General features: G+C 41.7%; 1 long non-coding RNA gene across 1 annotated transcript in view; it reads left to right on the top strand.

The window, feature by feature from the left end:
- The first annotated feature begins 9,701 nt into the window (after positions 1–9,701).
- LOC139390708 (uncharacterized) overlaps positions 9,702–27,739 on the top strand; it is a 132,399-nt gene continuing 114,361 nt past the window's right edge. Inside the window, exon 1 of the long non-coding RNA XR_011629532.1 lies at positions 9,702–10,015. This is a non-coding gene — a long non-coding RNA (uncharacterized lncRNA). The remainder of the gene's footprint in view (positions 10,016–27,739) is intronic.

Below are 27,739 nucleotides of genomic sequence, written 5' to 3'. Positions count from 1 at the left end.
ATGGGATGCAGTCTATCACAGTGCCATCTGTTTTGTCACCAAAGGCCAATATACTACCCACCACTGCAACCTGTATGCTCTCGTTGGCTGGTCCTCGCTACATATTTGTCGCCAAACCCACTGGCTCCAGGTCATCTATAAGTCTCTGCTAGGTAAAGCTCCGCCTTATCTCAGCTCACTCGTCACCATAGCAATACCCATTAGTAGCACACGCTCCAGCAGGTATATTACACTGGTCATCCCCAGAGCCAACTGACTTTGGTCGCCTGACAGAGCCAACCGACTTTGGTCGCCTTTCCTTCCAGTTCTCTGCCATCCAACCAACTACCTACCTCATCCCCGTATTTGTTTTGTTTTTCTTTTTGCACACCAATATTTCTACTTGCACATCCTCATCTGCACATATATCACTCCAGTGTAAATTGCTAAATTGTAATTACTTCGCCACAATGGTCTATTTATTGCCTTACCTTCTTACTTCATTTGGGGCGGCAGGGTAGCCTAGTGGTTAGAGCGTTGGACTAGTAACCAGAAGGTTGCAAGTTCAAACCCCCGAGCTGACAAGGTCAGAGCTGTCGTTCTGCCCCTGAACAGGCAGTTAACCCACTAGGCCGTCATTGAAAATAAGAATTTGTTCTTATCTGACCTTGCCTAGGTAAAAAAATAAAATTGCACACACTGTATACAGATTTTCTATTGTGTTATTGACTCTAAATTTGTTTATCCCATGTGTAACTTTGTTTTGTTGTTTTTGTCGCACTGCTTTGCTTTATCTTGGCCAGGTTGCAGTTGTAAATGAGAACTTGTTCTCAACTGGCCTACCTGGTTAAATAAAGGTGAAATAAAAAATAAATAAAAAATCTACATTGCACTTGATTCTAACCTGAACCTCAAGATGTTTCTATTGTACTTTATTAAAGGGAAATTCAGAGTATGTATACTGTGGCCAAAATAACTCAAAGTCATTGAGATTAATTAAAGCACAAATGTGTTCCTTTCAACCTCTATGGGATCGGTGTCCCCCCCCGCGGGACGGTGAGCTAATGTGCGCTAATGTGATTAGCATGACATTGTAAGTAACAAGGACATTTCCCAGGACATAGATTATTATATGGGCAGAAAGCTTAAATTCTTATTAATCTAACTGCACTGTCCAATTTACAGTAGCTTTTACAGTGAAATAATATCATGCTATTGATTGAGGAGAGTGCACAGTTATGTAATTGAACATTTATCAATAAACCAATTAGGCACATTTGGGCAGACTTGAGACAACATTTTGAACTGTAATCCAATGGTTCATTGGATCAGTCTAAAACTTTGCACAAACACTGCTGCCAGTGGCCAACATCCAAATTGTGCCTAGAGTCCTTAGTTATATAATGGACTTTATCTTGCAGTTCAAAGATGATGGAACAAACAACAAAAATGCAAAAGCATGTTTTTTCTTTGTATTGTCTTTTACCAGATCTAATGTGTTATATTATCCTACATTCATTTCAAATTTCCACAAACTTCAAAGTGTTTCCTTTCAAATGGTGTCATGCATATCCTTGCTTCAGGTCCTGAGCTACAGGCAGTTAGATTTGGGTATGTCATTTCAGGCGAAAATTGAGAAAAAGGGTCCGATCCTTAAGAGACAAGGGTCATTTTGGAAGGACAGAGTAGTCTTCTGGGCTGTCTGGGCTATTCAACCGCATCATATTGATATAATTTGTAGTACACAAATTGTACTATCTACAAAACCATTATCTACTCAGTTAAGACCTGAATACAAATATTTACAGTAAGAGCTCATAGACTAATATTGACCACAGGAAAACGTTATTAACAGTTCAATGACTCTGTCAATAGCTTCCCACAACAGCCATACGTAGTCAATATTAACTCTGACTCAAGGGATTAAAATAACCTACTGTTTATAAAAAACAGTGTGAGGTAGTGTGGGTCGGGAAGGTTAAACACCACTGAAATTCAAATGGTCTCAAAAGAGTTGGACAGTATCCTAACTTGAGCCTTTTAGTCGTTGTTGGGGTCACAACCGGGCACTTGTTAACTGACAGGCCAATGTAGTGTCAGCCAAGATTACTTTAAAGTACCATTTGACATGTCAAAATGGTCAGTATGCCATCATCACAATTTTACGTTTACATTTGATTCATTTAGCAGACACTCCTATCCAGAGCAAATTAAAATTAGTGCAGTCATCTTAATATGCGGTATATACAACAAATATTGGTGATCTTCATAAAATATCTGAGTGTGTTATGGTCAACACATATGCAGCAGATCTGTGACTTTCTTTTCTGTGAAGCTGCCTTGGTGGTACACCTTTGGAAGAATATTCCTAACACCCAGTTTGCATTGTATAGTAGGACCTACATTCCACCAGTCTATCAATCCTAGGCCCCACATTCTTCTCAATTTACATCATTAACATAGCTCAGGCAGTAGGAACATTTCTCATCCAATAATATGCAGATGATACAGTCTTGTAGTCAACTGGCCCCTCCCCGGATTGTGTGTTAAATGCTCTACAACAAAGCTTTATTAGTGTCCAACAAGCTTTATCTACCCTTAACCTTGTTCTGAACACCTCCAAAACAAAGATCATATGGTTTGGTAAGAATAATGCCCCTCTCCCCACAGGTGTGATTACTACCGCTGAGGGTTTAGAGCTTGAGGTAGTCACCTCATACAAGTACTTGGGAGTATTGCTAGACGGTACACTGTCCTTCTCTCAGCACATATCAAAGCTGCAGGCTAAAGTTAAATCTAGACTTGGTTTCCTCTATCGTAGTCGCTCCTCTTTCACCTCAGCTGCCAATCTAACCCTGATTAAGATGACCATCCTACCCATGTTAGATTACGGAGACATAATTTATAGATCTGCAGGTAAGGGTGCTCTCGAGCAGCTAGATGTTCTTTACCATTCGGCCATCAGATATGCCACCAATGCTCCTTATAGGACACATCATTGCACTCTATACACCTCTGTAAAATCTCTGTATACCCGTCGCAAGACCCACTGGTTGATGCTTATTTATAAAACCCTCTTAGGCCTCACTCCCCCCAATCTGAGATATCTACTGCAGCTCTCATCCTCCACATATAACACCCGTTCTGCCAGTCATATTCTGATAAAGGTCTCCAGAGCACACACATCCCTGGGTCACTCCTCTTTTCAGTTCACTGAAGTTAGCTACTGGAATGAGCTGCAACAGTTACTCAAACTGGACAGTTTGGCATTTATCGTTTACGTCATTCAAAGACTCAATCATGAACACTCTTACTGACAGTTGTGTCTGCTTTGCGTGATGTATTGTTGTCTCTACCTTCTTGCCCTTTGTGCTGTTATCTGTGCCCAAAAATTTTTGTACCATGTTTTGTGCTGCTACAATGTTGTGTTGTTATCATGTTGTCGCTACCATGCTGTGTTGTCATGTGTTGCTGCCTTGCTATGTTGTTGTCTTAGGTCTCTCTTTATGTAGTGTTGTGTTGTCTCTCGTCGTGATGTGTGTTTTGTCAAATATTTAAATATTTAAAAATGTTTTTTTAATCCCAGCCCCCATCCCCGTAGGAGCCCTTTTGCCTTTTGGTAGGCCATCATTGTAAATAAGAATTTGATCTTAACTGACTTGTTAATAAAGGTGAAATAAAATAAGTAAATAAAAATCAGCAAAACACAGTTCTTGTGTTTCGCACAAGAGCCGTCAAGAGAAGACACAAAAGAAAGAACGTGGTTATCTCTGGGAAACAGTACTTCTTCTATAAACCTTCATTTTGCAATGTGCTCAGCATTTCTCACCTCAATTTTGTCACACCCCGATCTGTTTCACCTGTCTTGTGTTTGTCTCCACCCCCCTCCAGGTGTCACCCATTTTACCCATTTGTTGCCAGTTCGTCTTGTCTCGTCAAACCTACCAGCGTGTTTTTTTCACATACTCCAGTTCTCTCTAGTCCCTGTTTTCTAGTTCTTCCGGTTTTTCCTTTTCTGCCTTCCCTGACCCTGAGTCTGCCTGCCGTTCTGTACCTTTCTGACGCTGCCCTGGATTACTGACCTCTGCCTGCCCAATGGAGAATCTGCTTTTTAGCTCAGGACTAAACTTATTCTGTGTTCGGGAAACCAGCCCTATGGTTATTAACATCCATCCACATTGTCACGCCTGCTCCCGCTCCCCCTCTCTGGTGCTCATGTTCAATCCCTGTACTTGCTTCTCGTCTGCAAGCGTCTGTCCACACAGAATGCTGACACCACAATTCGAAGCATCAGGGAGTTTTTTTGTTTTTTGTATGTGTTGGTGATGTCGGGTCCAGGTGTCGCTGCCAGAGGAACCGGGGTTGCCTCAGCTGTCTTGTCGGGCTTCCACACCTTAGCTTCCTCGGGAGGTTTTCTTGCCTTGGTTGGCTCGGCATGCTCCCATCCTACGTCATGCTGCAGCCGGCTCTTCAGGCTTTCACGCCTCAGCCGGCTCGTTGGGGTCCCACGCCTCAGCCGGTTTGTCCGACTCCCGTGTCTCGGTCCGTCAAGCTCGCCCAGGTGGGACGCCAGGGGGCACCCCTAGAAGGGAGGGTACTGTCAAGCCTGTTCCTGCTCCCCCTCTCTGTCGCTCAAGGGGCACCAGGCTGCCCATCATGTTCACTCCCTGTACTTGCTTCTCGTCTCCAAGCGTCTGTCCTCACACAGATGAAGATTGGGGTAGCATGCTGTAAAGGGACTAGCCGTATAGAATCTGAAGATTGTTGATACAATAAAGAGTCTGTAGTGATCAAAAGTTCCCTGAGGTCATAAATTAAACTTCATGAAGCTCAGCATACATTTTATAATTGAGAGGTCTGTCTCGGTCTGCTAGTAATCCCATCTCTCTTTGTAGATTGTCTGAACCAGAGGGCAGACTCCAAGCCTACCTGCATATTAACTGAGTTAACATACAGTGACTGCTTCGGGGCAAGAATTGGTCTGTTTTGTAGGACTAATATGTACAGTGCATTCTGAAAGTATTCAGACCCCTTAATTTTGTACACATTACAGTCTTATTCTAAAATAGCCAATGATGACAAAGGGAAAACAGGTTTTTAGAAATACTTGCAAATGTATCAAATAAAAAACAGAAATACCTTATTTACAAAAGTATTCAGACCCACCCTCAAAATTGTGCTCAGGTGTATCCTGTTTCCATTGATAATTCTTGAGATGTTTCTACAAATTGATTGGATTCCACCTGTGGTAAATTCAGTTGATTGGACATGACTTGGACAGGCTCATACCTGTCTATATAAATTCCCACGGTTGACAGTGAATGTCAGAGCAAAAAACGAAGCAATGAGGTCGAAGTTATTGTCCGTAGAGCTCAGAGACAGGATTGTGTCGGAGCCACAGATCTGGGGAAGGGGAGGGCATGAAAGGTCCCCAGGAAAACAGTGGCCTCCGTCATTCTTAAATGGAAGAAGTTTGGAACCACCAAGACTCATCCTAGAGCTGGCCGCCAGGCTAAACTGAGCAATCGGGGGAGAAAGGCATTGGTCAGGGAGGTGACTAAGAACCCGATAGTCACTCTGACAGAGCTCCTCTGTGGATATGGGAGAACCTTCCAGAAGGACAAACATCTCTGCAGCACTCCACAAATCTGGCCTTTATGGTAGAGTGGCGAGACAGAAGCCACTCCTAAGTAAAATGCACATGACAGCCCGCTTGAAGTTTGCCGAATGGCACCAAAAGGACTCTCAGACCATGAGAAAATAGATTCTCCGGTCTGATGAAACCAAGATTGAACTCTTTGGCCTGGATGCCAAGCGTCACGTCTGGAGTAAACCAGGCACCAGTCATCTCCTGGCCAATACTATCCTTATGGTGAAGCATGGTAGTGGCAGCATTATGCTGTGGTGATTTTTTTCAGCAGAAGGGACTGGGAGACTAGTCAGGATCGAGGGAAGTACAGAGAGATCCTTGATGAAAACATGCTCCAGAGCGCTCATGACCTCAGACTGAGGTGAATGTTCACCTTCTAACAGGACAACGATCCTAAGCACACAGCCAAGACAATGCAGACAATGCAGCTCTGACAATGCAGCCAAGACAATGCAGCTCTGGCCCAGCCAGAGCCCGGACTTGAACCCGATCAAACCTCTCTGGGGAGACCTGAAAACAGCTGTGCAGTGACTCTCCCCATCCAACCTGACAGAGCTTGAGAGAGTCTGCAGAGAAGAATGGGAGAATCTCCCCAAATACAGGTGTGCCAAGCATGTAGCGTCATACCCTAAAATGCTAAGTAAAGTCTGAATACTTATGTAAATGTGATATTTCAGTTTTAAAGTTTTAATACATTTTCAAAAATGTCTAAAAACCATTTTTTCTTTGTCATTATGAAAGATTGTGTTTTATTGTTGAGGGGAAAAAACAATATCATCCATTTTAGAATAAGCCTGTGACGTAACAAAATGTGGAAAAAGTGAAGGGGTCTGAATACTGCACTGTAATGCTGACACTGTTAAGTAGAAAGACAAACCAGATCACAATAGCTTTACTCAAAATAATTTCAATGGTGAACGTTTAATGTACTCAAGGAACAACTCAAATTGTGGTTGAGTTTTCCCTTTGCACGACAGGTACACTCTTTAATATTGAAGAGTATAGTAGGTGTCTTTCTCATCTTATTCATAATGAGGCTTAGTTAATGAACCATGATACCCTAATTAGCTATGCCTTTACATGTCTCAATATCAATTCCACTGTTGATCAATGAGGTAGAGACGAGCTGCTTCATGTACCTTGAGGCAAAAGTGGCAGACAAGCACTTTGTGGAAATCCCTAGGTTTAATCAGTGGGACTCTTCGGGCTGACAATGCAGACAAGACAAACAGACCCATAGGGTAAGTGGTTAAGAAATTGCCTGGAGAGTCCAAGGAGGCAACACAGCGATTGTGAATAACGTCTAGCACAGATGCTTAAATGTGACTGACAAAACCCATTTCTTAGTTGCCAACTAACATCACCAACACAATGCCCTTCTTTTGACGCTCAACAAGTATATATTTTATCCTGCTGTTACCATTGGTACTGTATCTGTCTGGCATTTATAATTTACGTCACTAAGATGTGTCAAATACTGGAGGATGTGTATTTTATACTACTTAGCCTTTTACTTTATGTTTGTGTTCTTAACTTTTATTATTTATTTTGTTGTTGCATTGTCGAGAAGGAACCTGAATGTAAGCATTCTGTTGGACGGTGTATACCATGTGTATGCTTTACCTACAACTAATACAACTTGAAACTTGTTCCCTTGAAGAAAGCCTTACAAGTTAAGCGTAGTCTGCTTCAGGTAAAGCCACCGCTTACCATTCCAAGAATATTGTACGTCAGATAAGTAACCATTCATACCTGTGTCTATGTATATTTTATGTATAACGATTATATAAATAGGATGCCCTGGATATGAGCAGTTTGCAAAGCAACTTGAGTCCTAATGATGTTCGCGGAATTGCAAATGGGCTGTGTGCGTGCCACTGCTGTTTAGAGGAATGTAGGTTTGGACCATGGAGAGTTGTGTTGGAAATGGCACCACCTGGATAATGAGATGCGGAGAGGCCCGTGCCGGTGTCTGAGCCAGAAGGCTTACCCGGGCTTATCTGCAAGCTGTCCCACATTAGGCGGACACTGTAGAGCGAGCACTGTAGTCCACACAGAGCACTCTTAGGTCTGGCTTCTGTCCTTTAAAAACTTGGACTCCAATGTCAAAATATGTCCTACGTCTAGCCATTTCACTTCTGGGTTGTTATGTCTTCTTCAGGGAGCCCATCAATTAGATTTTGAGGAGTTTATGTTTGCAATTTGATTGCTTTGACATCCGATTCTAGAACATTGCAAAACGTTATTTATCATTGGTGCAATGTAACAGCACAGTTATAACATAGAAATTACTGTCACAGTACGTGATTGTAGTTCAACAGTAAAGAAAGGAACGAGCATTAAAAACCTGCTAATGATTCAGTCTCTTGAATTATAATGGTTAGATAGCTGGTCTGTGATGTGAATAGTTCCAGTTACATTTTCAACCACACTCTTTGATAGACTGGAGTCGGTAGTTGGGTGGGCCATTTGATGTGTGCCATTGGCTGTGATTGAGTGTGCCAATAGATGTGTTTTCTAGGAAAGACAGGAGTGTAATGGTGATGATGGAAAGGATGCAGAGGTCAGTGGACCGGTTGAGGGTTCTTCATCTTTTAGCTTCATAGTTAGATGACTTATAGAGATCAAGGTCATGCTCCTTCCTGTTATCACGATCTACGTAAAACATGATCTAATGTCCTTTTGTCTGTAACACTTTACATTAAGATTCTCTTTTACCTGTGTAATTACTCTAGTAACAACATTATCTTAACTGTCACAACATGTTGTCACTAGAGTAATTACTGCATTACACGGGTATAAGAGCATCAGTCACGTGAGTCTTGTTGGATAAATGTTCGGAAAGCGTGAAGATTATGTGAGAAAAATAAATGTAGTAAACAAAAAGTGACATTTCTCACACTGGCACGATTCCCAGCAATTTAATTCCTGAGGTGATAATCATCAGTCATTATTTATGCTTGGTTTGTAAAAATAACACACACATGCTGTCATGCTATGCCTAAGTACATGACAAACGGATTACGCCTGAACGTTACTCTAGTAATCAAGTGTAAAGACATAGCTTAGATACATGCCGATGCTCCACTTGAAATGTTCCAGGGACCTATTTCTTTTGTTTCTAATTGTTGTGCATATTGTTTCATTCAGCTTCCGTGTCCAGGGTAATATTCTGTGTGTATGTGCACTGAGTGATAAGGGAATTGCTGGCAATTTGTTTAGGCTGCTAATTGTAAAAAAATCCACGCTTTGCTAAATCTCGTGGATTGTCCTTGCCTCGATTCAGAGCACTGGTCTGTTACTGCTGCTATTTTCGTCTCCCTCTTCAATCTCTCTCGACAGTTGGCCAACATCAACTCCTGACCTGATCCACTACAAGGCATTTGCAAAAGAGAGATGAAAAAGACCAAAGCTCCATGGAGTCAGTAATAATGGGGGGGAAAAAAGGTTAGTCAGAGGCTTGCACTTTCTCGTTTCTCGTTCCTTCATTAATGTTCATGTTGTTTCTCTACTCATTCTCTATTTAGCTTCCCATATTTATCAGACTATTATTTGTATCCCTAAGGGATCCTAAGAAGTGCAGGCGGCGAACCTTTTCTATCTGACATAACTGTGAATGCCAAAGAGGTAATTGTCAGACGACAGACATGGGAGAGAGACCAAGAGGGAGGAAGGAGAGAGAGAAAGACAGAGAGAGAGAGGAAGGGAGCGAAAACAAGGGGGTGGGGGTTGCAGGGAGGAGTGTGTGTGTGTGTGTGAGAGAGAGAGAGAAAGAGAGAGAGAGAGCAGCGTTCATTCTTCCACTTCTCAGCAGACAGCGTTCTACAGGGGAGAGCAACAAAACAAGGCAAATTGGAAGGGGAAAAATAGAGAATATTATACAAGAAGAGTTCGCTATCCACTTCTACATCCTATTGGGTGGTGAGAGGTGTCTGAAAGTTTGCACTCTGGGGGACCCCTCCCCCCAATGCTGGGCTGAACAGAGGACAGCTCCCATCTTCGAGGTGTGGAGAGCACAGACTACCTCTAGTCATTTTCAGGGAAGCCAGTGCGCACGAGGAGTGTTCTCCCTCTGTGGATCTCGCAATTAATCGCTGCCTGCCTGTCTGTAACAAAAGAGGAGAAGATCCAATCAGCGTTTGGGTTTAATAAGGTGGAATACCAAGGGACGCAACAGAAAAGATACAGCACAACCAGGGAAATAAAGGAAGTAGGAGCACACAGCAATGAAAGACATCATTTAGAGAAAAAAAAAACGCTTAACGGTATTTTGAATTCAAAGGCTCCTGTTCCAGGTGAACTTGAGAAGCATCCTTTTCTTTTTTGGAGCTCTCAGCTTCAGTCAGCTAATCTTGTGGACTATTGAATCCTGGATGGCATTTCAAGGTAAGGACCTATCTTCAACTCTCCCGGTGTATCAGCCGGCCAGCTACTGTACTCTTCCTGTGTTAGGTAACTGCAATACTCAGCAGCAGAAGAAAAAAGGGGAGAAGAATCAGACAGAGAGGTAGGTGCGTTTGAGTCATCACCAGGCTGTTAATGAAAAGTTTCTGTGATTTCTCTTCCTCTTACCTTATCCCTATGCATGATTGATATGATGCCAGTGTGGAAAGCAATTTATCTTTGGGGACTCGGTCTCTGCATCGTGGCTTCCAGCAGTAAGCCTGGGTAGAAGGTCATAATTACCACTGGTGTTTGCCTTCGTCTTTGTAAGGGCCATATCTATGGGCCATGGGATTACTTTTGTATTTTAACCACCACCACCCACCACCGAGTCACAGCTGCACAGCCACAGCCACTCTGTATATGAAGGGCTGTTTTCGACTTTAGTCGTAGCAGACAGCAAACAGATTGCTTTCGTTGTTTCGAATGCTGCCCGAATGTCTTAAATGCCCCACATCATACTACTGCCATCAGTTCCTTGCGAGTTTTTCAAGGAAAATCTTGTAATGCAATGCATCGTTTCTGTCCTATGGTCATGCCCATCTTTGTTCCTGCTAAGCTGAAAGTGTGATGAAACGCGTAGATAAGCATGTGTTTTCTCTCCTCAAGGTCCTTGTTGAATGTAAATTAGAAGAAACTGATTCATAGGATGATTGAGGGATATAAAAGAGGGGGCTATAAATATAATGCAGCATTGTTAGAGGGAATCTACAGCACCTCCCTATCGATATATCTTTTGTAGGAACAGGCTGAAATATTTATGATTGCATGCACATCCTGTCTGCCCTGAAATATTGAAAATAATTGAATAATAAATAGCCTGTACCTGTCAAAGCCTGCCCCTGCTGGGGAGGATTATTATGACGCTACCTCGTGTAGCATGCAAACCAGTGACCACTAAATGCTTTTGCCTCTAGAGACACCAACAGGGGGCTAGAGGGGGTGTACCAGGCAAAAGAGGGTGGATGGAAGTTGAAGACAGTTCCTGAGGTACAGTTGCTTAATGTCCACCAATAGGACTGGCTATTTCTTATCTGTAATATAATGCTGGTCAAGCAATATTGTAAATAACAACGTGTTCTTAACTGACTTGCCTAGTTAAATAAAGGTTCAATAAAACATTTAAAAAACAATATTTAGAATATAGGATTTTGCCCATCAATGTGACAAAGCTCTGGTATTGGAATTAACGTGTGTTTTCACATGTTACCTCATGAAAGAGACTGTTGGCTATTCATCTTTTTGTTTGCACAGTCCAGGTATAGGTGTAATCTAATGAGCAGTATGGCAGACGTGTGTTTTTATGTGTGTGTGTGTGTGTGTGGGTGTTGAGTGTGTGGGTGTATGTGCGTCCAGAGCTGTGCGCTTCATCTGCTTTGATGTTTTATTGAGTGTTAACCATGTCAGCACTGACGCACAGACTACGATCCGGGGTTACACGGGTAAAGGAAGATCTGAATTGGATCTCATTAAACCTTGTAATGCTTTTCACTGTCAATAAGCAATGGCGATTTTGCTTTCTCGGCTTTTTGAATCTGCTAAATGATTTAGTCCAGGTATGTTTGCATCTGAGTGTGTGTGTGTGTGTGTGTGTGTGTGTGTGTCTGTGTATGCTTGTGTGTGTTTATGTTCGTGTGCGTATGCTTGTTTGCGTGTGTGTCTCCAACTCCTGTAAAGGGAAAAGGTGCGGTCTGTTTTTTTCTGTCTGATGCTGGCAAAGGAGTCAAAGACTTGGTCTTCCATTTCAGTAGAATAATGCATCCACTGAGTCATACAGTATTGATGGACCATAGAGGGAGTTATCATTTTTTTCCATTTAATAATCAGAATCGTAGACGACACATTAACAAGTGGTAGAAATGAGAGAAGAAAACAACTTTGATGTAAAAAGTCCTGTGCTTTTGATTTATTACATACAGGTACGGTTTGAATCAGTATAAATGTTCATCACTAAGCAGCTGAAATATGACATAAGTGTTTCCAACTATAATAAATCATTATCTATAGTTTCTGCGTTTTGGAATCACATAGATGAAATATTTTGAATTATGCCCTATATTTTAATCAGGAATTTGTTAAGACTTGTTTATAGCCAATATTACTTATTACAATTTAACCAGAATCTGTTTGCTGAAAGAATAGGGGGATTGTTTTGAATGAAAACACAATGTTTTGTTGTTTCTCTGTAATATTAGCCACTTTTAGCTAGCCAGCTAGATAGGTTCCCAATCTCCCAACCTCATAACTAGCTACCAAGCCACTTCAGGCTATCAATCAAGGGAGCGTAGCTGGTCTAACTACCTTAGCCTGCATGCCTGCTGAAAAGGTTGCTAGACTTTAGAAAAGCAAGCAATTGCTAAATGTAACGAATAAGATTTACATTCCAATCGATCTTTTACCCAGATTTTTAGCCGAGATGCAGACAAGCATACAGTATTTAGGGTTATGCTACTATGTTGTATGCCAGTGTGACAGTTGTACTAAACTCCAATTAAATTAGAATTTGCAGATGGGTCACGCAAAAACAGTTGCACTTCAGAGTTCTACAGAACTAAATGTGACTAGTGAGAGGGATACATTTACAGGCACGACAGTGAAGGCTAATAACAAGCACTCTGCATCAGTGAGAATAAAGCCAGGGATTACTTCAGGGAAGGAAGACTTCCAGCTAATACAGCACATGTGTAAGATGTGCTTGGAAGGATTGGACAATCGTGGTTTAGAGTAGCCACAGAGGAACTGGAACGATTGCACTTAAGTCATATTACCTGGGTTGCTATGTAACTATAAACTACTCATACATCAAGAGGACTTGTCAGACCCTTCAATGATGAATAAGAAGGCCCACTTTCGCTGTAGAGATTCAGTCATATTCAATGTTTGCTAGCCATTAGAAGGTAACTCTATGCGTTGATTTAGACTAGGAAATTATACCAGAGCATCCTCTATGCATTCTTCGGAGATTCACAGGCGTCTCAACGTTTATGTGGACATTAAAAGATCTTCTTTCTGTCCCGGGCTATTAACTGTACTGTTCTTAAATGCCTCCATCCTAAAATGTCAATACTTCAGGCCTCCTGCCCAACTGTCTGAAAGCACTCTGTAGAACATTACTGTAATATAACAGAGTTGTTATTATCCAGACTGTAGAAGCAAAAATGTTGCCATTATAGGAGGTTGACTTGTCTGTCAGAAGTAGCGTGGTTGAACTGTGTGAAAGGGAATACATGGCCCGAGCACAGTGGCATATTTTTAGACAGTCCATTAAGGAATAGGAAAATCAATGCTCTCTGTGCTGTCAACATTGGGTTTCAGGTTTTTCGACACAATGACCTTTGTCGGGTACAGAGAGGAGCCTGAATGGCATTGTCATACTGTGGCTTGGTGACAGAAATACGCAGGTCATTATGAAAAGAGACACATGCAGTGTCTTGTTGGCATGTCTAGCACCAACATGAATGACCGTCTTCCATCTTTTTTTCTGAAATTAATTTGATTTGGGCTTGAATACGCTTTCTCCTCCACTGTTTCTTGTTAAACGGATCCCTTGGGTGAATATTCAATATCTGACAGGCTGATAGATGCACCTCTGATAAATCCATTTCAGGCTAATTATAAATACATTTCAGGCTTTACTTAGCCACATGCTTACACAGATCGGGCCACTAAGCGCATGCTGTCTTTTTACATAGTGAACATGTTTATTCCAGTGTTCAGATGTCCCACATCTGTACCGTATAGACAGCCAGCTTTCTTAAAGACATTTTCAAGAGGACCTTGTGTTGAATGGAGATCAAGTCTAAGTCTAAGTCTAAGAATACTCATTGACTACTATCAAAGTGGTTAGCCAAACATTGGTTTGTGAAATGGAGCACCACTGGTTCTCTAAAATGTGGTTCGCTTGTAGCAGCAGTGCTACCAAAGGTAGTGATGGTTTCACAGTTCACCCACCGAAAATCATAAACAAAAGGAAACTTGTTTTCTATTAAGTGCATGAAACCAGGACAGTGTCCTTGCCACATGAGCACACTATGGCCAGCAAGGGCATGGCGTGGCAGAATCCTCTGGCCCCTGCTCCAGTGGTGGATGGCAGAGAGTGACCATTGGTGGCAGTGCAAATCCCTCTGGGAAGAGCACACGAGGAGAGGCTGGGGCTTGAGGACAGATCATGGACAACTCCTGTTGACAGTGACCCTGTCAACAGTGTCACTTTGGACCACGACCTCTCTGAGTGAACTGCCGGGGACTAGCGTTGCGGGTCACCTCTAGCAAAGTCCCCTTCATCCCTCCCGAGTTTGTCAACAGGAAGCATTAGTACGGGTCAGATGGGTAACGTGTCTGGAGCGGGATTTTTGTTATTGTTGTTGTAATTGTATCAGTAACTTACTGTATTAATCAACAGTATGACACTGTATAAACTGAATGCAGTAGTTTATCATAGAATACACAGTACAATACCATACATTTATTTTACAGCACACTGTAACACCTTTCTGTAATTTAAACAGTAGAACACTATAGAATGCAGTGGTATCCTACAGTAATCTCAGGTAATGATTGAGGTCTTCGTAGCCAATGTGAGTAAAACCATTAAAAAGGCTAACATTCACAAGGCATGGGTTGACAGGCTGCCCTCAGGTGGTGAGGGTAGCAACAACACATCTGCCACGCTGACATCAATACAGGGGCCCCTCAGGGGTGTGTGCTCTGTCCCCTCCTGTACTCCCTGTTCACCCACGATTGCATACACCATCATTAAGTTTGCAGACAACACAACAGGGGTAGGCCTGATCACAGACAATGATGAGACAGCCTATAAGGAGAAGGTCAGAGACCTGGCAGTGTGGTGCCAGGACAACAACCTCTCCCTCATCAACAAACAAGCTTATCATGGACTACAGGAAACGGAGGGCCGAACATGCCCCCATTCACAACGGCGGGGCTGTAGTGGAGCGTGTCGAGAGCTTTAAGTTCTTTCTATCATGGACCAAACAAACCAACACAATCGTGAAGAGCACACAACAACACCTCTTCCCCATCAGGAGACTGAAAAGACTTGTCATGCAACATCAGAAGTTAAACATCTGCACCATTGAGAGCATCTTGACTGGCTGCATCACAACTTGGTGCCTAGCGCAAGTTTGTTACCAAAAGGCACCTGGAAAGCTTCTACTCCAAATCCATAAGTCTGCTGAACAGTTAATCAAATTGCTACCCGGACAATTTAAATTGACCCCCTTTATTATTTATTCATCTTAATTGTTTTGCCCTGCATGTTGATGCCACACACACACACACTCACACATAGACACACATTCAAACTTCACATACGCTGCTGCTACTCTGTTTATTAAATATTCTGATTCCCTAGTCACTTTTACCCCTACCCACATGTACATACTGTATTACCTCAACTACCTCGTACCCCTGCACATTGACTCAGTACTGGTACTACTTGTATATTTGAAGCTGGAAGTTTACATACACCTTAGCCAAATACATTTAAACTCAGTTTTTCACAATTCCTGACATTTTATCCTGACATTTAATCCTAAAATTACCTGTTTTAGGTCAGTGAAGATCACCACTTTAATTTACGAATGTGAAATGTCAGAATAATAGTAGAGAGAATTAATTATTTCAGCTTTTATTTCTTTCATCACATTCCCAGTGGGTCAGAAGTTTACATACATTCAATAAGTATTTGGTAGCATTGCCTTGAAATTGTTTAACTTGGATAAAACGTTTTGGGTAGCCTTCCACAAGCTTCCCACAATAAGTTGGGTGAACTTTGGCCCATTCCTCCTGACAGAGCTGGTGTACATGAGTCAGGTTTGTGGGCCTCCTTGCTCCCACACACTTGTTCAATTCTGCCCACACATTTTCTATGGGATTGAGGTCAGGGCTTTGTGATGACCATTCCACTACCTTGACTTTGTTGTCCTTAAGCCATTTTGCCACAACTTTGGAAGTCTTGAGATGTTGCTTCAATGTATCCACATAATTTTCCTTCTCATTACGCCATCTATTTTGTGAAGTGCACCAGTCCCTCCTGCAGCAAAGCACCCCCACGGCATGATGATGCCACCCCCGTGCTTCACGGTTGGGATGGTGTTCTTCGGCTTGCAACCCTCCCCCCTTTTCCTCCAAACATAATGATGGTCATTATGGCCAAACAGTTCTATTTTTGTTTCATCAGACCAGAGGACATTTCTCCAACAATGTACGATGTTTGTCCCCATGTCCAGTTGCAAACCGTAGTCTGGCTTTTTTATGGCTGTTTTGGAGCAGTGGCTTCTTCCTTGCTGAGCAGCCTTCCAGGTTATGTCGATGTAGGACTCGTTTCACTATGGATATAGATACTTTTGTACCTATTTCCTCCAGCATCTTCACAAGGTCCATTGCTGTTGTTCTGGGATTGATTTGCACTTTTCGGCAGCAAAGTACGTTCATCTCTAGAAGACAGAATGCGTCTCCTTCCTGAGCGGTATGATGGCTGCCTGGTCTCATGGTGTTCATACTTGTGTACTATTGTTTGTAGAGATGAACGTGGTACCTTTAGGTGTTTGGAAATTGCTCCAAGGATGAGGTGGAGGTCTATAATTTTTTTCTGAGTTCTTGGCTGATTTCTTTGGACTTTACCTTGATGTCAAGCAAGGAGGCACTGAGTTTGAAGGTAGGCCTTGAAATACATCCACAGGTACACCTCCAATTGACTCGAATGATGTCAAATAGCTTATCAGAAGCTTCTAAAGCCATTACATAATTTTAAGGAATTTTCCAAGCTGTTTAAAGTCTGACCCATTGGGATTTTGATACAGAATGTTGCTGCATTGGGTAGTTCTAGTAATATACTTAAACAATAAGTCATGAGGGGTTGTGGTAAATAGCCAATATACCATGGCTTAGGGCTGTTCTTATGCACAATACATTGCGGAGTGCCTGGACACAACCCTTATTACTGGCTTTACACTGGCTACAAACACAGCAATCTAGCTGTTTTAGCTTCCTACATCTCCATGTGAAATAATCAGATGTATTATCCCAGTTTGATATGCTGCTTGTGTATTAATTCCCATATCAGCTAAAAATAGAACATCATGTTTTGGTTGTGGAGAAAAAGTCACATAGCTAGCTAGTTGGCTATAGCAGGTCCTACCATTTCACAATAGCCTGTAATCACATTACTTCTAAATATATATATATTTTTTTGGTGGATTCTTGGATTTTCTTGTTGTGTTCTCATTTGTGGTGAAAGTAAAATTAAGAATCCATTGTCTTGTCTTCACTTGCTAGCAAGTTGGCGAAACACTGCTATCTAACTACCCTTTTAGCTTCCCACATCTGACAGCACATTTACTTATTAAGCTCTATTATGTTTTCAGAAGCAGAACACAGAGTGTATCTGAGAGTAACATCAAAGGTTATTATTACGGCTTTTTGCAGCAGTTACTTAGGTGACTGACTGGTGCAACAAATGTGATTTTATAAGAAATATGATATTCAATGTGCTTTTTTGTTGTAGAATGCACTATCAAACATGGAAACATTGAAAGTCATGAGACCTTCAACTTTATATAAAGGTTAATACATTTTAGCACCAAACTTCCCAACTTGGACACAACAACCCATTTCTACAGTCGTACCATGTTTCTAATGCTGGACTATCACTTCCTCATTTACTAATTACATGTAATGTAATATGTATAAACTGTAATAACCAGCCTATATCGTTATTCCTTATAAGATTTATACGGGCACAAGTCTAATGGCAGGACCATCCATTTTGTGTTTAGCCTTCATCAGCCACTTTGATGTGTCCTTAAGACGACTTTGCCACTTACCCCCTCTTTTTCTCTGCCCTCGGTTTCCAGCAGCGAAGCCTGGTATTTAGAGTATTGAACGCTTTGCTCTTTAGACGGTTACAAAAGTGCTGTGTGTGTGGTATCAAGGTGGGGAGCCAGTTGAATATTTAACTCCTTGCAGCATTTGTTGTCTTCATAAGCAATGTTGTCCTGGTAAGACATGTTGTCCTGGTAAAGGATGTTGTCTTAGTTGGCACAGTGGATTAGAGTTGAGTGGCTGAGTATTAGCAAATGTCTAATCTTGATTTGTAAATTTGATTCTAGAATCCAATTTCCTTTTGTGTTAGTCCAAGAAAGGGTTTTCAAATTTTCATTGACATAACGTTAATGGTTATGACTATTCAGCCACTTATCCAATTATTGGACTTGGACAAATCAGAAAAGACCAACTCGAAAGAATAACAGAAAATTTGATAGAAAAATACTGAGAATCAAATTTCTGATTTTTTTATTGCCTTTGGATTGGGTTGGATGTCAGCAACACTATAGTATATCTTATATACCAGACAGATTATCTTAGCCGTGACTGCCAGTGTATCAATAGTTTCTCAGCAGGGCATTGGATTTAGTCTTGTTAGTGTAGGTCACTGATCCTCACTCCCTTCAGGGCTACACTGCCAGAGCAGTAGACCACATTGCTGATGTTTGTAAGTTTTAACAACGGGCATGCCTTGAAGACTCTCTATATTGAGATTGTCACTTTCCCACCCAAGCATCAGTGGCCAGTCTCCCTACGTCTTGGTTGATGAGATGCTGCTGGGTTAAGTCCCATACAAGGGTTTCATCTGCCATGTGGCAATTGCACCTTGTAGAGGAACATGCTTTCTTTCTGCGAGAGAGGGAAGAGGAGAGAGAGCCCATGGGTCTTTAAAGGGTTGCGATAAGATCCTGCCTCAAAGCTCTAGGGGGCATCAGGTTGTTGTATCGCTAGTTCACCATAGAGATTATGATTTGTATTCATGTAACACACACATCCACCCCCTCAAATACACAGATCCTCCACCAATTATGACAACGTACCACACCTTCCTTTTATGGTGCAGAGATGAAAGGAGAGCACTTCCTTCAGGTCAGACTTAATAATAATGATGTCCTAATATGGACATCATAAATATATTACATTACTAAACATTTGCCCATAACTACAGTATGTTATGAAATCAGTATGTTATGAAAGTAGTTTCCCATGCAGTTTTTTAATGAGTCAGCCACGGTAAATAATGAAGTGCTATAGTATTTGCATCTCACTTTACCACGACATTGACACTAAAGGCATTATTTTTGCCTTCACTTACATTTCTTGATATGAAGTGTTGCACTATCTTCTCCCCCCTCTACTTTCAGTCTGTTGTGTTAACTGAGGGTGAATATGGAGAGGGAGTGCTGAGTCACTTGTCGTTTTAATCTCTCCCAGATTTGTAAATTTTTACATTTAATCTGAGTTTAGCTGTCAATGGGATGAGGGAATCATTAGCCCCCATGCTACTGTGATACTCCTGTACCGAGAAACACGCTTAACCGAGAAAAGCTCAACAACTCTCTGAGCCTATTCAGAACGATACTGGAGGTTTTGTTGTCAAATGGTAGCTCTCAAGAGGTTTTTGCATCGTTCAAAGAGATGGGTGTCTTGTCTGCAGGAAGTAATCCTGTGTCATAGTAGCAGCGTTCACTGGTGGGTTATAGGGGGATGTTATGTGACAAGTCAGGTACAAAGTCAAGAGTCTCACGATGAATGCTTGATCTCTGTGTGTGTGTGTGTGTGTAGGTGCGTGTGTGTGTGTGTGTGTAGGTGCGTGTGCGTGCGTGTGCGTGCGTGCGTGTGCGTGCGTGTGTGTGTGTGGTCGATCGGTGATTGGGGGGGTGCAGGGTTCTGGATGCAGGGTTCATATTTTGTGTATAACAAATATGTTGTCAAAGTACATAAATACACACACTACTGTGCTAAACTGGGATGGAACAGTATGCTGAATCAAATGAATGAACAGGCACCTCTTGAATGTTGACAAAGTTTAAACAATCATGTTTACAACACTGTGGAGGACCCAGAATGCACCTTCCCTCTAGTGGAATTGCATACACACAAGACACTAATGCACCCCCTTTGTCAGAGGAGCCGTAAAAAAAAGCCACGGCATCTAGATAATGACCTTTACATCCTCATGTACAAGTGCCGTCGCTGTTGTCAACATGTGTAATTCCGACCCTTGGTTGCCAGCGTGGCTGTGAATTATAAATCAATGAGCTTGCATTACTGTAAAATTCCCAGGCCCCTGGGCTTTGCAGATGATCGAATAATGGATGACGGGGGAGCCTTTCTGTCCAGCTCTGGGTCCACTGTTCACATGCCAGCTCCCATACGGTGATGGAAGAATGGGGGGGTTACATCACAGTGGCTCAGACAGTGAGCTGTATGGGGGGATGGGAGGTTGGTGGAGTAGGGAGTTGAGTGTATGTGGGGGGGAGGGGTGGGGGGGGGGGTGTACATTTGATGTTTGATATTCATAGTAAATTTATACTCTTCTGTGTTTGTGGGACACATCCTATCCTGTGAATTTCCAGATATCGGTTTGGTATGGAAACAAAGCTATAGTGTGTTATAAATCGACTTTGCATCAGATCGGTGGTCTTGAGGGACACTATAGGACGATGGTCTGTCAGTTCCATCAGGGTTAGTTAGCACACACCCCTTAATCTCTTCTGTCTGGAGGACTTGAGTGAAACAGTGAAGACAGAGGAAGTGAGTAGGATATACTGAATGAGAACAGTGGCGTGTCATGTAGCTCAATTATTCAACAGGAGCTTGTCTGTGATTGTAAGGCTTAGGGAGAACTCTCCCAGAATTTCAATAGGGGATGCCATTGCCTCTGCTGAAAAACCAGCGCGTGTATGTGCTCTGCAGTGAGTATGTTTAAAGCCTACTTGATCTTAAACATTTATTTGAATTAGCACTTGGGGTTGAATTTATAAGCTCTATGCTTCTGCATGCTACATGTTATTGAATAGACGTCCAGCGTAGATTTAGTGAAAAGGGACATGTAAGGTTTATGCACTGCTATAGGAATAAATGCATAGTATGCATTATGGTTACCTCTGTCTGTATGTGAGCCACAACACATACAGAATGCGATTCACCCCTCAACCTCAACCCACTCACGGCACATGCTAAGCGACAGTGATCCAAAAAGTAAATCTGTGCACAACCCATTTTCTGTGCCAACCCTAACGCCATCTTCAACAGCTACAGTAGATGAGGAAATATCGCAGCCACCAACCACCATCTGTTTTTTGAAAGATTTGCCAAGTTTTGGATGAGGAGAATGCAACATTTGGCTAAACATTAGGGACCATGCCGTTGTGTTCTATTACAAAGGGAGCAGACAGCTTGAAACTTGTTTGTGGAGATATTATCTTGTGATATAATGTGCATCATACTGCATAGAATTTACAAGTTCTTCCAACTGTATGCGAAGGCCATTAATGTGCAAAGTGATGGCAGAGGCTTGGCTAGGTTGAGGTGTACGTTATTGGGGTGGCAGGGTAGCTTTGTGGTTAGAGCGTTGGGCTAGTAACCAGAAGGTTGCAAGTTCAAATCCCGGGCTGACAAGGTACAAACTGTCGTTCTGCCCCTGAACAGGCAGTTAACCCACTGTTCCTAGGCTGTCATTGAAAATAAGAATTTGTTCTTTAACTGCCTTGCCTAGTTAAATAAAGGTAAAATAAAAATCTCACCAATTACTGCACAGTCAGAGATTACAACCTCTACTACAGTGCTCCCTTGGTCATATAGTATGCTTTTAACTCTTGAGGCACCCACGTACTGGCTCTGCCTCTTCCGGTGTTGATGGCATGATGCCAATCTGGCCCTATTTAAGCCTGTGACTTGCTCCTTTCAGAAGTTACAAAAAGTACATCAATAATGTATTCCTTGGGTGTAGCCACCCCAGGATCAATGGCAACACAAAGCCCATCTACAAAGGTGCGCTTGGCTCAAGGCCATATTTGATCACTTCCACAGTGCACGCTCGCTCCTTTGTGTCAGCCTGCTGAGACTTCATTATTTGTGTTTGTAAGCTATTGTTGAAAGAACAATAAGCAAAATATTTCAAGTTGGTTGGGGGGGAGAAAATCTTTGAAGGGACATGAAAAAAGCAGTTGGATGGTTGTACCGATTTAAACAGTGATAAAGGGAGAGAGGAGGAGAGCGAGGGAGGGAGAAGGAAAATGTGTATTCAACATCCCGTTCCTTGATGGGATCGTGAGGAGAGATGTTGCATGACAAAGGGTCGCCTTTGTAATGTTCATGCACAGTATTATGACAGCAGAAAAAGCGGCAAATTACATGATCATTACCTAGCAGTTGATAGAGCACGGCACTCCATGTTGTCTGTCACGACTCATTGATGAGATTTACAATTTCAGCTTTTTTCGAGTCAGATGCCGTCTCCTCCCAAAGTTGTGAGCAACCTGAGCAACAGACAGCAGATGCTCTTGCGGAAAAAAAAGCGCAGATTTATTCTTCCTCTCACCCCTCTGTAGTTCTCTTTATTTACAAAGCCAGATGATCGGGTTTGTAGCCCGAGATTGAGATTTTCTTCGAGAAAATGGTTTTCATGCCTTTTTTTTCTCATCCTGACGACAGAGCGAAATCTTCTTGGCACAGAGGGAGGGCAATGTACAGCAAGACCGACTTTGCCTCAGACAATACGAGGAGCGTGTGTGAGGGATTGTGTGTTTACAGGGCCAGAATCACACTGAAATGTAGATCAAAATGTCCTTTAGCACGATAGGCATGAAACAGGAACAGAAGTCATCGTCCATCTCGTGCAGTGTCCTCCACATTGGTAAAATGTGTTTCTCCATAAGGACCATTGACATTGGGAAACTAAATGGTTTGACATTTGGTTTGATACACCCATTATAATACAAAACACAGTCTCTTGGTCTCTGGCAAATACATTGTCACCAACACATGAAGCACAACCGGACAATAAGAAATATTGTTTGCCAACGAGAACTCACTGAACAGACAGAGACCTAAAAAAAATATGAACTGTTAGTCCTCGGGGTTTTGTCTGCTACATAAGTTCTGTTATACTTACAGACATGATTCAAACAGTTTTAGAAACGTCAGAGTGTTTTTTTATCCAAATCTACAAATTATATGTATATCTTATGTTCTTGGCATGAGTAGCAGGAAGTTGAAAGTGGGCACGCTATTTATCCAAAAGAGAAAATTCTGCCCCCTAGCCCCAAGAGGTTTTAAGTAGTGGTTCTTTGCAGAAATTCGACCATTAGGGCCTGATTCACACAGTCTCCTCTGAACAGTTGATGTTGACATGTGTCTGTTACTTGAACTCTGTGAAGCATTTATGTGGCCTGCAATTTCTGAGGCTGGTAACTTTAATTTAACGTATCTTCTGCAGCAGAGGTAACTCTGGGTCTTCCTTTCCTATGGAGTTCTTCATGAGAGCCAGTTTCATCACAGCGATTGATGGTTTTTGTGACTGCACTTGAAGAAACTTTCAAAGTTCTTGTCTGACCTTCATGTCTTAAAGTATTTATGTATTGTCCTGTTTCTTTCATTATTTGAGCTACTCTTGCCATAATATGGACTTGGTCTTTTGGCAAATAGGGCTATCTTCTGTATACCCCTACCTTGTCACAACACAACTGATTGGTTCAAACGCATTAAGAAGGAAAGAAATTCCATAAAATAACTTTTAACAAGGCACACCTGTTAATTTAAATGCATTCCAGGTGACTACCTCGTGACTCTGGTTGAGAGAATGCCAAGAGTGTGCAAAGCTGTCACCAAGGCAAAGTCTGGCTTCTTTGAAGAATTTCAAATCTAAAATATATATTTTTTTGTTTAATCATTTATTTGTTACTACATTACTCCACCTGTGTTATTTAATTGTTCTGATGTCTTCACTATTATTCTACAATGTAGAAAATAGGAAAAAAACAAACATGTAATGAGTAGATGTGTCCTAAGTCACCCAAGTCATAGACTTTGTTGAAGCACCTTTGGCTGCGATTACAGCCTCAAGTCTACTTGGATAAAACGCTACAAGCTTGGCACACCTGTATTTGGGGAGTGTCTCCCATTCTGCTCTGCAGATCCTCTCAAGCTCTGTCAGGTTGGATGGGGAGTGTCACTGCACAGCTATTTTCAAGTATCTCCAGATATGTTCGGGTTCAAGTCTGGGCTCTGGCTGGGCCACTCAATGACATTGAGACTTGTCCCGAAGCCACTCCTGCGTTGTCTTGGCTGTGTGCTTAGGGTTGTTATCCTGTTGGAATGTGAACCTTCGCACCAGTCTGAGGTTTTTTATCAAGGATCTCTCTGTACTTTGCGCCGTTCATCTTTCTGTTGATCCTGACTAGTCTCCCAGTCCCTGGAGAAATTCCACACATTAACTTATAACAAGGCACACATGTTAATTGAAATGCATTCCAGGTTACTACCTCATGAAGCTGGTTGAGATAATGCAAAGAGTTTGCCATGCTATCATCAAAGCAAAGGGTGGCTGCTTTGAAGAATCTGAAATATAAAATATATTTTGATTTGATTAACACTTTTTTTGGATAACGCATGATTTCATAGTTTGATGTCGTCACTATTATTCTACAATGTAGAAAATAGTAAAAATAAAGAAAAATCCTTGAATGAGTAGGTGTATCCTAACTTTTGACTGGTACTGTGTATACAGTGAGGGAAAAATGTATTTGATCCCCTGCTGATTTTGTATGTTTGCCCACTGACAAAGAAATGATCTGTCTATAATTTGAATGTTAGGTTTATTTGAACAGTGAGAGACAGAACAACAACAAATAAATCCAGAAAAATGATGAGACCAAAATGGAGCTCTTTGGCATCAACTCAACTCGCCGTGTTTGGAGAAGGAGGAATGCTGCCTATGACCCCAAGAACACCATCCCCACCAACAAACATGGAGGTGGAAACATTATGCTTTGGGGGTGATTTTCTACTAAGGGGACAGGACAACTTCACCGCATCAAAGGGACGATGGACGGGGTCATATACCATCAAATCTTGGGTGAGACAGGGCACTGAAAATGGGCCGTGGATGGGTATTCCAGCATGACAATGACCCAAAACACACGGCCAGGGCAACAAAGGAGTGGCTCAAGAAGAAGCACATTAAGGTCCTGGAGTGGCCTAGACAGTCTCCAGACCTTAATCCCATAGAGAATCTGTGTAGGGAGCTGAAGGTTCGAGTTGCCAAACGTCAGCCTCAAAACCTTAATGACTTGGAGATCTGCAAAGAGGAGTGAGACAAAATCCCTCCTGCGATGTGTGCCAGCCTGGTGACCAACTACAAGAAACGTCTGACCTCTGTGATTGCCAACAAGGGTTTTGCCACCAAGTCATGTTTTGCAGAGGGGTCAAATACTTATTTCAACTCATTTGCAACTCAATTTATAACATTTTTGACATGCGTTTTTCTGGATTTATTGGTTGTTATTCTGTCTCTCACTGTTCAAATAAACCTACCATTAAAATTATAGACTGATCATTGCTTTGTCAGTGTGCAAACACACAAAATCAGCAGGGAATCAAATACTTTTTTCCCTCACTGTATATACTTTGCCGAGTGGTCACATGTTGGTCATGAGATTGGAACCTTTTGTACTGTACTGGACATTTTTCCATCCACATTGATATTGAATTAGGTCAATGCACCTATCAAGTAAATGGAAGAATAGGTCGTTGTACATGTGTTGGTTTCACTTCATTACTTAACTAACCAGTCTTCACAATGCATCAGCTTATCTCAGGCAACAATGGACAATCCAACTGGTTACAAGGAGTGTTCATATGACTGGCTAGTTTGTAAATGATAACACTATTGCCTCATGGCTATAAGACCATTTGGGTTAGGTACAGTAATTACAACTGGACCTTGTAATTACACAGTAATAACTTTGTGACAAAAATGTGCATATTAGGGATGGGGGGGTCGATACAGTAGAGTATCGCAATATTCTTTTTGATTATATTATTTAGATTCTATGACTACAAGTATCGGTTCTCTAAAAAAAAGGAGCTAGGTAGTTAGCGTTAACGAGCGCTAGTCGTCTGTACCTGCCCCAAAACCTCTGTATTTGTCCTCCTACAGCTTGGCCTCAATCTTCTTTTTCAATGGTATGCCAGTATATTTTCAGCACTTTTATTTCCATGACTGATCAACAGTTATTTGCATTATGGCTCTCTCTTGTCCCTCTGCATCAGACATATAGTGAACAATATGATTGGAACATCGAATCCCAATAAAATCTCAATATCTAATCGCAATACAGACAGTATATAATCGTGATACATATATAATCGCAGTATATATTCAAATCAAATCAAATTTTATTTGTCACATACACATGGTTAGCAGATGTTAATGCGAGTGTAGCGAAATGCTTGTGCTTCTAGTTCCGACAATGCAGTAATAACCAACAAGTAATCTAACTAACAATTCCAAAACTACTGTCTTATACACAGTGTAAGGGGATAAAGAATATGTACATAAGGATATATGAATGAGTGATGGTACAGAGCAGCATAGGCAGGATACAGTAGATGGTATTGAGTACAGTATATACATGAGGTGAGTATGTAAACAAAGTGGCATAGTTAAAGTGGCTAGTGATACATGTATTACATAAGGATGCAGTCGATGATATAGAGTACAGTATATACGTATGCATATGAGATGAATAATGTAGGGTAAGTAACATTATATAATATTGTATTGGCAAATAAGTATTGTATTGTGATATCATATCATGAGGTCCCTGAATTATTATAATAACATTATAGAAATTATGGTCAAATTAATAGGTGTGATTATGTTTGTTAAAGCTACTGTTTTGTAATTCAATGTTTTGTCATTTAATAAACACTAGTAATTTTAATTTTGGTTAACCTGTCAGGATCAATTCAGGGCCTCTTCAGATAGCAAGAGGCAGATTGCAACAGCCAACAGCCAACCACAATTGTATTGTGTAAATTGACCCTTGCCATGATGGAGAGCGCGGCAAGACGCCATGGAGTATGTTGGTTACGACCATCAGACAGGCTCTTGTCATTAGATTGTTGATTAGAAAGTGAGGAAGCCTTGCATGGCTAATTTGAGATGTTGCACGGTTGGCAGCAATCCATCTTGCTGTCAATCAATGGGGGTATTTTAAAAACCCTGAGTGATCGAGTAACCCTTTCACCATGTTGATTGGCAGAATGTTGCCTGATTCACGTCCTGTCTGCATGTAGGAGCAATTGTCTCCTTAGCTATTGCAATTATAGTTTTAGCTGTGATGGGAATGTTATCAAGATGTGGTGAATTGATTCCTCACACAGTTGAAACAAATCAGACCCAATAATTGAAACATCAAAAGATTATATAAAGGTCAAAGAAGAAAAATAGTGTATTGCTTAGTTGACTTAATCATGGTAATCATGAGGCCATACCACAGATGTGATCAAAACCACCAGTTTGACTTCCCACAAAAGCACAATGATTTTGCCAGGCAACCAGGTACTTGAAAATCTGTCTCAGTGAACCTTGCAAATAAGTGTTTAATTCCAGTTCTGTGTGTACTTCACTTGGGCACTGCCCAAATGTCTTCTCGGCCGTGTTGAGGTCAGATAATCTTGCATGTACTACTTTGTTGAAAGAGGGGAGCGCTGTTTCATTAAATGGAGAACTAGGTCACTTTATGTGCAGCAGCGAGATGGAGGAGATAATATGGCCGGTAGCGGGAGGTATACTCTCAGAGTGGAAATGCC

The sequence above is a fragment of the Oncorhynchus clarkii genome, chromosome 31 (assembly GCF_045791955.1).
Source record: "Oncorhynchus clarkii lewisi isolate Uvic-CL-2024 chromosome 31, UVic_Ocla_1.0, whole genome shotgun sequence".
Lineage (NCBI taxonomy): Eukaryota > Metazoa > Chordata > Actinopteri > Salmoniformes > Salmonidae > Oncorhynchus > Oncorhynchus clarkii.
This window is presented reverse-complemented; position numbering and strand designations above follow the sequence as displayed.